The 12,660-nt window shown below is 39.8% G+C and overlaps 1 protein-coding gene across 1 annotated transcript in view; it reads right to left on the bottom strand.

Annotated features, from left to right (window-relative positions):
• LOC120030311 (serine/threonine-protein phosphatase 2B catalytic subunit alpha isoform-like) overlaps positions 1-12,660 on the bottom strand; it is a 107,131-nt gene that overhangs the window by 93,441 nt on the left and 1,030 nt on the right. The gene's annotated exons all lie outside the window — the stretch shown is intronic.

Genomic DNA, 12,660 nt, shown 5'->3' with positions numbered 1-12,660 from the left:
TCCAGATCTACGCTAGGCTCGCTACATTTGTTCGGCCTGAATTAGCAAGATCACAGGCTAATGCATGGAGTCAGATTACACCCCCTGAGCAGATCTGCCTTTATCTCTTTCACAAAGAGATGAATCTGGCCAAATCCACCCCTTTGCTGTGTCCTAAATCTACAACAGAGACTAATTCCTCTGTAATCTAATGAGCGACCAAGGTGCAGTAGTCCCTCAGGTTTACAACGGTAGTGAGTCTCCGAGTGTGTGTCGCGACGTCATGGACATTTGGGACATCCCTTTAAAAACCAATGTCACCCGATGCCAGAATGTATATATCAATACAGTACAACATGGAGAGGCTATCATTGCAGTCTTTGCAGTTTCATGACAAGTCATCAAGACAGTCAACAGCTGCATGTGACGTTTTTCAAGTACGAAAGGCAAAGCTCTGATCTCATCACTGATAATAATGTATCCTACAGTACCTTCAACAATTCCTGCAATCCCATTTAACCGGAGTCATTAGTCACACACACACCATAAGCATTCTGGAACCTATCCGCATGCCAAAGGGACACTGGAGGACTAAAGCCTTGTTCACATTGGCAGTTTGAAGTCACTCAAATCCAATTTTTTTGCATGTCCGATTCAAATCTGTTCTTTTTACTGCAGTCTGAACAGCCAAAAAACACATGGAGTCTGATACTTCAAGCCACATTTCAAACCACCTTTGTAAGAGGTTTGAAGTCAGATTCCTGGCCATGCGACTTAGTTGTCCTAAGTGGTTTTTAGACTATTATTTGTCTCCTAAGCTAACATATGCAATTTTTTTTTAAAGATAAATTATCCTTGGTATGACTATCTATTTGATTTTGAATTTTAGGACCCCTTTAGGTATCGCCCGGCAAAATTGAATAACAGATTCATACATGGAAAAACAGATAGTCAAAAAACAAATGAAAAGGAAGTTTGTTTTAAAGCGTCTGTCCTATATCTGAGAGATATAAGAAAGATCAGAATAAAATTTTGGGGGGCACTAAACTACTTCCATAAAAAAATATTGTGGTACCGGGCTACCGAGTCTTGTAGAGCAAAACAACCGACATGTACATGGTCGTGACAGTCATACCTTTCCATAGAGCCCAAACTGTTCAGACACTACAGATAGAAGTTAGCGGATCAGCAGTACCGACTTCGGACGAGTCCCGTGACGCTTGTGGGGGTCATAGAAATAGAAAAACACCATTGTGCGAGTCTCATCTTTCCATAGAGCGATTCATATTAGTTTGATGACTGATTCTCGGGATGTCTCAAGATCTGACAAACGCCGCTGTAGCTCAGCCACCTTCCACAGCCATTGGTGGATGCGGTGGATTGAAATGCAGCCCATGCATAAAAACAGATATCTCTATCTTAGATGGATTTTGATGGGGATTTCTAGGGGGTCTGCAGTGTGAACAAGTCTTAAGAAACAGGCAGGTGCCAAAGGACGATTGAAAAGACTTGTTAAGTCTTGTGTCGGGCATACATCCACGAGGAATTGAACAAATGATCAATCAATTGATTTGATTTTGAGGCTGATTCAAATGACAAAGTAAAGAGAGAACAGGTTCGCTAGCCAGTTTAATGAATACAATCTGTCAGCATATGCCTTCTTCCATCTTTATTTGTTCAGCATGTTCCTCTGTCCTTGTAACCACCCAGTAAATGTTGACACTCTCTCTCTCATGTGTTTACCTACTCTTTTCATTGGGGTTACACTTAAAAGAGAGACACTAAAATGCTCCAATGGAGTACAGCAGCCAACAACAACCAACCAGGGGGAAATGTGTGTCAATCATCCAAGAAGCTATGGCAGCAAGCAGCTCTTTGGACCAAAACAGATACAGTATGCTTTTAACAACCTTTCTATTAAATATTTCTATTCTTTTTCTATTTTTCTCTCTGCATGGTTGGGAAGGGCCCATAAGTCCCATAAGAAACACTCATTTTTGTACTGTTTTGTGACAGTGCACTGAATGTAGAGAACACCGACATCTCTGTTTGGTTACCATGGTCTCTATCCAATCCATATTACATTATCAGCTGACAATCGATGATGTATGATAATACCATTATGTTCTCTGCTGCTGCCGTTATCGGTCACAAATGGTGCTCTTCATACCCCCTGTCTATCCTCGTCTTCCCAATTACCACCCTCTAGTGCCGCTTTTGTCGGACATAGGAAAAGTAAGGATAAGGAAATCTGGACATCTCTACAAAACACATTCATATGCTATTTCCCAGCTGATACCTTCAAAGACTGTTTATTTGAAAACCATTATTATATCCACTTGCGAGACATCAGATATTCCTTAATTTATCTGCATTTTTGTCAAAATTAAGTTAGACATTGCCTTGTTCTGTTCAATGTTCTCTACCTATATATACTCTAAACACCCCAATTCATGTTGTTAAGTTCAAAAGAATACACAATAAAAATCGCTGACACCATTCAAACCAAAGAGGGTTCGGAACTTTAAAAGACAATTATCTCAGAATCATCTTTTTGCAGACAGAACTTTATACTGTAGTCCTAAACTCTCAACCTAGTAAATGGTGAGTAGCTAATTAACCACTTTTGTTAACAATTAAAATACTGTACTGTATGTGTGTATTGAAAGACAATGAAAATTTAAAAAATGTAAAATATATAAATGTATTTATTTTTATTTCTCAGAAAACTTAGAGGGCCAAATAAAAGTGCTCGCACACACACACACACACACACACACACACACACACACACACACACACACACACACACACACACACACACACACACACACACACACACACACACACACACACACACACACACACACACACACACACCAACCTGAAAGCAGCGGGAAGCTGCGTCTCTGGGCAGGAGATTACATAAATCCACGGTGAGTATGTGTCGTTACTTAAGGTTCTGAAAATGACTCAACTATCCAGCTGGGATCAGTGGCCGTAGTGACAGACCCCCACAAGTCTAAACAAGGGGCCCGGGCCTATCCTCAAAAGTCAAATATTAGCCATCCAAGTCAAAAGAAAGGCCTCTGCAAACACATACTCTGCTATGGAGGCTTTCCTTTCTAACTGGAGTCAAATAACATAAACAACAACTGATACTATTCACTTTATATTAACATGGTCGCCATCTTGCCATGCATGCTATTGAGCCGGAAGCAGCAGTCACGGAGCCATCTAAATCTACAGCTCTTCCACAAACTTCAGTGCAATATGGTTACTCTTTTTATAAGACAAACCTGGATATTTACTGAAACAGTCGGTTGCCACCAGCTTTATATAGGCTTTGTTTTCAAAAACAGGTGGAAATGTGCGATGCATGTTTTATTGAAGATGAGAAACAGCCCATAGGGTGAAATAGGAGGATTGGCAACAGATTACTACATACATTTTGCCTCCAGATATTTGGAGGGGTGCTTTGTATAGAGTACAGTCATAATATTGACACAAAGCTGAAATAATGACTACTCTATGTCTGATATCATAGCAGCTGTTTGAGGACAAATAATTAATGGAAAATAATGAAAACTCAATCAGCTGTTATATATGTTTAATAGACATTGTGTGTGTTTGTGTGTGTGTGTGTTTGTGTGTGTGTGTTTGTGTGTTTGTGGTAGCTTTCAACAACCTAACACAGCATCACCACAATCACCCTATATTGTTAAGTTAAAATCCTCCTCTTTACGATTTCAGGACAAGAATAATTGTGATTTTGTCTGATGTGGGTTGTGAGTAGTAAACATTAGCATGAGGGCAATTCCACAGTAACAGAATGACGCTGAGACTCCCGATTTTTCATTTTAAAAGTATGCCAAACAAAAAAACTTTGATAGCAAAGTTAAACAAACCATACAACTCCATGCACAAGGACTACTTTTAACAATTGTCAAAGAAAAAAAATTGAATCAAATTTTATTTGTCACATGCGCCGAATACAACAGGTGTAGAAGCCCTTAACCAACCATGGAGTTTTAAGAAAAATTCCTAAAAAAATAAATCAAGTAATAAATAATTAAACAGCAGCAGTAAAATAACAATAGCGAGGCTATATACAGGGGGTACCGGTACAGAGTCAATGTACGGGGGCACCGGTTTCAAGGTAATTGATGTAATATGTACATGTGGGTAGAGTTATTAAAGTGACTTATGCATAGATAATAACAGAGAGTAGAGTATCTGAAAATTGTACAAAAACACATTTACTCGAAGAACAGTGCAGATGTAAATGTTGGTATCAGAATGACGGTAAAATCTCCCTCAGTTTGTTATGTGACCACTTTTTCAAAAAACTCTGTTAAATATTTACTCTGAATTAAGATTCAAAGATGTCTGCAGAAAGAATGGGGTGTCACTGTCAGCTATGATATAAAGTAACGTAGCAGGCATAAGAATAAATGCCAACTGACAAGAAAAAAATTACTGTTGGGGGGGTTGTCTTCGGCACTGTTCAACCAATCCAGTAAATGTGGAGGAGGATTTAAGATGGGAGTGTCACATTGTTTATTTGTTTATTAGGATCCCCATTAGCTTTTGCAGAAGCTACTCGCCCTGATGTTCACAAAAAAAAACATGACAAGTAACAAAACCCTAATACATTGATAGACAAGGTAAGTCACACAAGTTACAAATACAACAATACACAACAAATGCAAAAAAAAAGAACTTTACAAACAATACAACAAGAAAAATGATGTGTGTGTTAAGAGTGTGTTCGTGTGTGCGTGTGTCCCCTCACAGTTCCATTAGTTGTTTTTGTGTTAACGTCCAAAAGCGGGAGTCAGGCTCTTTATATGTCCCCTGAAAACTGGATCTATCCGGTTATTTCCAAACCCGCTGGCGGTGTCTTTGATATGACACCTTGAGTTTGAAAAAATCTATTTTGTTTATTAAACTACAGTAAGTGAAGGGGATTAACACCCGGTAACAGAATGATGGTAAAAGAATTACATCATGAGTCCCTTATCTGTACAATATAGAAATGCATAACTATAAATGTCATTCTGTTCATGGTGATGTATCCTGAATAGGTACACAAAGGTAGAAAATGTAATATCCTCTTTTGCATGTTTGGGTATTATTCTACACACTGGCTATTATTCTAATGAGCTCCACCTTCAAACAAGACCAAATTTGGTTGGTCCGGATCGGACCAAATCTGTACCAATCATAGATGTCTATGTTTCAGAATTTTGGACAGTAGAGCACAGTACAGTAGAGTTTAGTACAGTAAAGTACAGTAGAGTTTAGTACAGTAAAGTACAGTAGAGTTCAGTACAGTAAAGTACAGTACAGTAAATAGTAAAGCACCCTTTGCTGGCTCTAACAGCCACCCAATCAGTTTGCTGCCTGTTCTTAGTAAACTGATGGCGAGAATTGTGTTAGACCAAATAAAATTACAATTTTCAGATAACAAGTTAACTACTGACTTTCAGCATGCATATAGAGAAGGGCACTCAACTTGTACTGTACTGACTCAGGGGACAGGTGATTGGTTGAAAGAAATTAACAATAAGATGATAGCTGGAGCCGTATTATTAGATTTGAGTGGAACCTTTGATGCTATTGATCATAAATTGTTATTGAAGAAACTCACTTGCTATGGCTTCACATCACCTGCCAGCACATGTTTGCAGAGTTATTTAAACAATAGAACCCAGAAAGTGTTCTTCAATGAATGCTTCTCCAACATCAGATATGTACAGTGCGGTGTCCCTCAGGGCAGTTCTCTTGGGCTGTTACTCTTCTCTATTTGTACAAATGATTTGCCACTGGTCTTACACAAAGCTAGAATGACTATGCGTGCGGATGATTACACTCTCTACATGTCAGCACCTAAAACCAGTGAGCTGACTGAAATGATAAATAAGGAGTTACAGTCAGTATCAGCATGGGTGACTAATGATAAACTGGTCTTAAATACATCTACAACTAAAAGCATTGTATTTGGTTTAAAACATTCTCTAAGACCTAAACCTCGACTGGAGTTGTGTATAAAGGATGTGACCACTGAGCAAGTTGAAGAAGCTCAACTCCTAGATATAACATTGCATGGTCAGTTATCATGGTCAAGTCACATTAACAAAGTTGTTGTGAAGATGGTCTGTTATAAAATATATATGTCCTGTGTTTTTATTTTTACTGTACTAGTTGTTAAGGCCAGTCTTTCCTGGTTGATGGTTGACCAGAGATTAACTGCTTCTATTCTAGTTTTTATGAGAAATATTACGTCATGAAAATTCCAGATTGTCTGCATAATCAAATAACATTCAACTCAGATACCCATACATACCCCACAAGACTTGCCACCTTCTAGTGCTGAGAGATTAGTGCTTTAATGAAATAATGACATAAAAATTATTTGAGCTTTTTAATGGAAATTCCAAAGCCAAATATAGTGAACCTTCAATTGCCAAAACATTGAAAATATTCCATTGTCTCTGTAAGGTCCACATAGTAAAATAGGACATTACTATGAAATAATAAAATATTACAGTGTATATTACTTTTTATTTTATCATTTTATCATTTTTCATTCCTTAAAGTCATCATCTCATCTCTGCTTAGGCAGTAGCAGCCAGTCAGACAGACAACCATCGAACATTATCTCTGTTCTCTCCGTACTATATTGTCTTTAGTCATCCTATTTAGCAAGGCTAGCCTGGATAAGCATGCTGCAGAGTTGTCTGACAATCATTTTACTCGTTTTTAAAGTAGATAAGGCATACTTTCACGAACTGTCTTTATCCCTTTCTCTCTTCGCTCGTTGTTGTGTTGTGTACATTCCTCTCTCATTCGGGGGTTTATGTGGTCTGTCTGTATCTTACCTAACATAGCAGGCATAAAAGTGTATCCATCTCTGTCCAAGATGGAAAAGAACAGGCACAATGCATTATGGTCATTGTAGTTAATTACCACATTTCTGCGCTGAACTAGGTTGAATGTTTGCTAAATGAAAACTACAACTCCCTTCAGCCCAGCGTCCCATACGCTAGAGGTCGACAGATTATGATTTTTCAAAGCCGATACCGATTATTGGAGGACCAAAAAAAGCCAATTCCGATTAATCGGACGATTTTTAAATATATATATATATATTTGTAATATTACAACAATACTGAATGAACAATGAACACTTTTATTTGAACTTAATATAATACATAAATAAAATCTATTTAGTCTCAAATAAATAATGAAACATGTTCAACTTGGTTTAAATAATGCAAAAACACAGTGTTGGAGAAGAAAGTAAAAGTGCAATATGTGCTATGTAAGAAAGCTAACGTTTAAGTTCCTTGCTCAGAACATGAGAACATATGAAAGCTGGTGGTTCATTTTAACATGAGTCTCCAATATTCCCAGTTAAGAAGTTTTAGGTTGTAGTTATTATAGGAATTATAGGACTATTTTTCTCTCTCTAAATTCATGTTAGCAGGCAATATTAACTAGGTATATTGTGTCACTTCTCTTGCGTTCAGTGCAAGCAGAGTCAGGGTATATGCAGCAGTTAGGGGCTCGTTGAGAACTGTGTGAAGACCATTTCTTCCTAACAAAGACCGTAATTAATTTGCCAGAATTTTACATAATTATGACATAACATTGAAGGTTGTGCAATGTAACAGCAATATTTAGACTTAGGGTTGCCACCCGTTCGATAAAATACGGAACGGTTCCGCTCATCACTTTTTATTTGTATTGTTGTATTGTTCTTTTGAGGTATTGTTTGTCTTGTCTATATTTGTAGTTTCAATTTGTGTGGCTGTTCTTGTCTATCAGTGTTTTGTTACTTGTCATGTTTTGTGTTTTTTTTTGTGGGCCCCAGGAAGAGAAGCTGATGCTTCTGCAAAAGCTAATGGGGATCCTAATAAACTAATAAATAAACAGCAGAGTATAGTTCAGTACAATACAATCAATTATAGTGTACTCGAATCTAGTGATAAAAAAAATAAAATAGATACAGTTACATATTGGGATATTATTTTTGACAATATATTGTATTGACAATATTGCAATATAATTGTTGCGCGTTCTCAATCTTCTTTTTAAATATGAAGCCAATTTGTTTTCAACACTTATTTCCATGACTATCAAAACTCTCTCTTGTCCTTCTGCAGAAGTTTGGAACATAGAATCACAAAAAAATCACAGTATTGAATCACAACACATGTGAAACGTGGGACTTGCAATACATACTGTATCATATCGGCACCTAAATATCGAGATAATATCGTATCGTGAGGACCCTGTCAATTCCCAGCCTTAATCAACTCTAGTGTGCTCTACTGTACTAAACTTTACTGTACTGAACTAAACTTCACTCTACTGAACTAAACTTAACTCTACTGAACATTACTGTACTAAACTAAACTTCACTGTACTGAACTAAACTTCACTGTACTGAACTAAACTTCACTCTACTGAACTAAACTTCACTCTACTGAACTAAACTTTACTGTACTAAACTTTCTGAACTAAACTTTTCTGAACTAAACTTCACTCTACTGAACTAAACTTTACTGAACTTTACTGTACTGAACTAAACTTTACTTCACTCTACTGAACTAAACTTTACTCTACTGTACAGTACTTTATTTAAAACATTTCCAGACACTCTTGTTCAGAGTGCATCAATTTTCATGCTTTTTTATACTGGGAATCGAACCCACAACCCTGGCGTTGCAAGCATCATGCTCTACCAACTGAGCCACACGGGACCACTTACTATTCTACGGTATATTGTACTGACTGACCTAAACTCTACTCTACAGTACTGTGCAGTGCAGTCCAAACTTGTGAAACAGACATCTATGATTGGTTCAGATTTGGACTGACCAAATTTCAATGTCCATGGATGTCCTGTGTCAATCAGTGTTCAGTGGGTGAGAGGGCTGGTTACAGTAAATGGAATGAGAGGGGACTCATGGGTAGGTGTCAGTAAGAGCTGGGAGAGGTGACATTAACTGGAAAGAGAGAGGAGAGAAACAGGGAGAGAGAAAGGAAGGGGTTGTCCAGACTGTTTTCACACTCTCACTTTGACCACCACTCGACAGAAAGGGAAAGAAAACAGTAATGAGCTGAACATAACAGTATGCCAGTAGAAGGGAGGACAGTAGCAGTTGACACAACTGTGGTTTGGGACTACTATGAATTCCCATTGTAGTCAATTCAGTTGCAGTCATTCTGTTACAGATGTTTTAGTCACTCCGTTACCGATTTGGTGACAGAACGACACATTTTAACGACTTAAAAATCATAAGCCACATTGTTATTAATAAAAACACAATCACTAATTTGTAGGTCTACCTTTACTTGTTACTTCTGTCAACTTAAATTATTTTCCCTCATGAGGGAGAGAAATCTGAAAATAACTTAAAGATATGTGGGTTTTTGCTAATAGTATTACAAAGCAATGCTTCTTAAACTTCCGAAAGGCAAATAACTAAATACTAACTACACAACATTATTGTGTTTTGATGTATTTCTAATACCTGGTAGATGTTGTCTAAGACCCCTTTTCCATCTGTTTGAACAGAAATCAAAGCCTATGCTTATTCCTAGTATTTACGTTAAAAAAATGGTTGAAAAATGTATCTAAATGTTTTCCATCCTAAAAACAAGGAATAGGGAAAGGCTTTGATTTATGCTTTAATTTCAACAAAGAATTGCCATGCTTTGTGAGAATTTGTCAGCGAGTGGGTAAACCGCCACTACCATCCATCCTATTGGCCAACGTGCAATCACTGGAAAATAAACTGGATGAGCTACGATCAAGATTATCCTACCAATGGGACATTAAAAGCTGTAATATCTTATGTTTCACCGAGTCGTGGCTGAACGACAACACGGATAATATAGAGCTGGCTGGGTTTTCCGTGCATCGGCAGGACAGAGCAGCTACGTCTGGTAAGATGAGGGTCGGGGGTGTGTGTCTATTTGTCAATAACAGCTGGTGCTCCATGTTAATATTAAAGAAGTCTTGAGGTATTGCCTGAGGTAGAGTACCTCACAATAACCTGTAGACCACACTATCTACCAAGAGAGTTCTCAGCTATATTATTCGTAGCTGTCTATTTATCACCACAAACTGATGCTGGCACTAAGACCTCACTCAACGAGCTGTATAAGGGCCATAAGCAAGCAAGAAAATGTTCATCCAGAAGTGGCGCTCCTAGTGGCCGGGGACATTAAGGCAGACAAACTTAAATCCGTTTTTCCTCATTTCTACCAGCAACCAGAGAAGAAAAAACCCTCTAAACAACCTTTACTCCACACACAGAGACGCATACAAAGCTCTCCCTCGCCCTCCATTTGGCAAATCTGACCATATTTATATCCTCCTGATTCCTGCTTACAAGCAAAAACGAAAGCAGGAAGTACCAGTGACTCGCTCAATACGGAAGGGTCAGATGATACGGATTCTACGCTACAGGGCTGTTTTGCTAGCACAGACTGGAATATGTTCTGGGATTCTTCCAATGGCATTGAGGAGTACACCACCTCAGTCACTGGCTTCATTAATAAGTGCATCGACGACGTCTTCCCCACAATGACTGTACGTACATATCCCAACCAGAAGCCATGGATTACAGGCAACATCCGCACTCAGCTAAAGGCCAGAGCTAACGCTTTCAAGGAGCTTATAAGAAATCCCGCTATGCCCTCAGACGAACCATCAAAAAGCGTCAATACAGGACTAAGATTGAATCCTACTACACCGGCTCTGACGCTCGTGGGATGTGGCAGGGCTTGAAAACTATTACGGACTACAAAGGGACCCCAGCCGCAAGCTGCCCAGTGACGCAAGCCTACCAGATGAGCTAAATGCCTTTTATGCTCACTTCGAGGCAAGCAACACTGAAGCATGCATGAGAGCACCAGCTGATCCGAACGACTGTGTGATCACGCTCTCCGTAACCGATGTCAGCAACATTCACAAGGCCGCGGGGCCAGACAGATTACCAGGACGTGTACTCAGAGCATGCGCGGACAACTGGCAAGTGTCTTCACTCACATTTTGAAACTCTCCCTGACCAAGTCTGTAACACCTACATGTTTCAAGCAGACCACCATAGTCCCTGTGCCCAAGAAAGGGAAGATAACCTGCCTAAATGACTACTGCCCCTTAGCACTCACGTCGGTAGCCATGAAGTGCTTTGAAAGGCTGGTCATGGCTGAAATCAATACCATCATCCCGGAAACCCTAGACCCACTCTAATTCGCATACCGCCCCAACAGATCCACAGATGACGCAATCTCAATCGCACTCCACACTGCCCTTTCTCATCTGGACAAAAGGAACACCTATGTTGAAAATGCTGTTCATTGACTACAGCTCAGCGTTCAACACCATAGTGCCCTCAAAGCTCATCACTAAGCTAAAGACCCTGGGACTAAACACCTCCCTCTGCATCTGGATCCTGGACTTCCTGACGGGCCGCCTCCAGGTGGTAGGGTAGGAAACAGCACATTTGACACGCTGATCCTCAACACTGGGGCCCCTCAGGGGTGCGTGCTTAGTCCCCTCTTGTACTCCCTGCTCACCCACGACTGCGTGGCCAAGCACGACTCCAACACCATCATTAAATTTGCTGACGACACAATGGTGGTAGGCCTGATCACGAAAATGATGAGACAGCCTATAGGAAGGAGGTCAGATACCTGGCAGTGTGGTGCCAGGACAACAACCTCTCCCTCAATGTGAGCAAGACAAAGGATCTGGTCATGTACTACAGGAAAAGGAGGGCCGAATAGGCCCCCAATAACATTGACGGGGCTGTAGTGGAGCGGGTCGGGAGTTTCAAGTTCCTTGGTGTCCACATCACCAACAAACTATCATGGTCCAAACACACCAAGACAGTCATCAACACCTTTTCCCCTTCAGGAGACTGAAAAGATTTGGCATGGGTCCCCAGGTCCTCTAAAAGTTCTACAGCTGCACCCTCGAGAGCATCCTGACCAGTTGCATCACTGCCTGGTATGACAACTGCTCAGCATCCTACCGTAAGGCGCTACAGAGGGTAATGCGTACGGACCAGTACATCACTGGGACCAAGCTTCCTGACATTAAGGACCTATATACTAGGCGGTGTCAGAGGAAGGCCCAAAGAATTGTCAAACACTCCAGTCACCCAAGTCATAGTCTGTTCTCTCTGCTACCGAATTGCAAGCGGTACCGGAGCGCAAAGTCTAGGTCCAAAAGCCTCCTACCCCAAGCCTCTCAGCTTCTACCCCAAGCCATAGGACTGCTGAACAATTCATCAAAATGGCCGTCCGGACTATTTACATTGACCCCCCCCCCCACCCCTTTGTTTTTACACTGCTGCTACTCGCTGTTTATTATCTATGCATAGTCACTTTACCCCTACCTACATGTACAAATTACCTCGACTAATCTCTACCACCGCACATTGACTCAGTACCAGTACCCCCTGTATATAGCTTCGTTATTGTTATTTTATTGTGTTACTTTATATTTTTAAAAATGACTTTAGTTATTCAGTAAATATTTTCTTAACTCTATTTCTTGAACTGCATTGTTGGTTAAGGGCTTGTAAGTAAGTAAGGATTTCACGGTAAGGTCTACACCTCTTGTATTAGGCGCATGTGACAGAACATTTGATTTGA

The sequence above is a fragment of the Salvelinus namaycush genome, chromosome 36 (genome assembly GCF_016432855.1).
Source record: "Salvelinus namaycush isolate Seneca chromosome 36, SaNama_1.0, whole genome shotgun sequence".
Classification (NCBI taxonomy): Eukaryota; Metazoa; Chordata; class Actinopteri; order Salmoniformes; family Salmonidae; genus Salvelinus; species Salvelinus namaycush.
The sequence above is the reverse complement of the archived record's forward strand: the minus strand, read 5'-3'. Positions and strand labels throughout refer to the sequence as shown.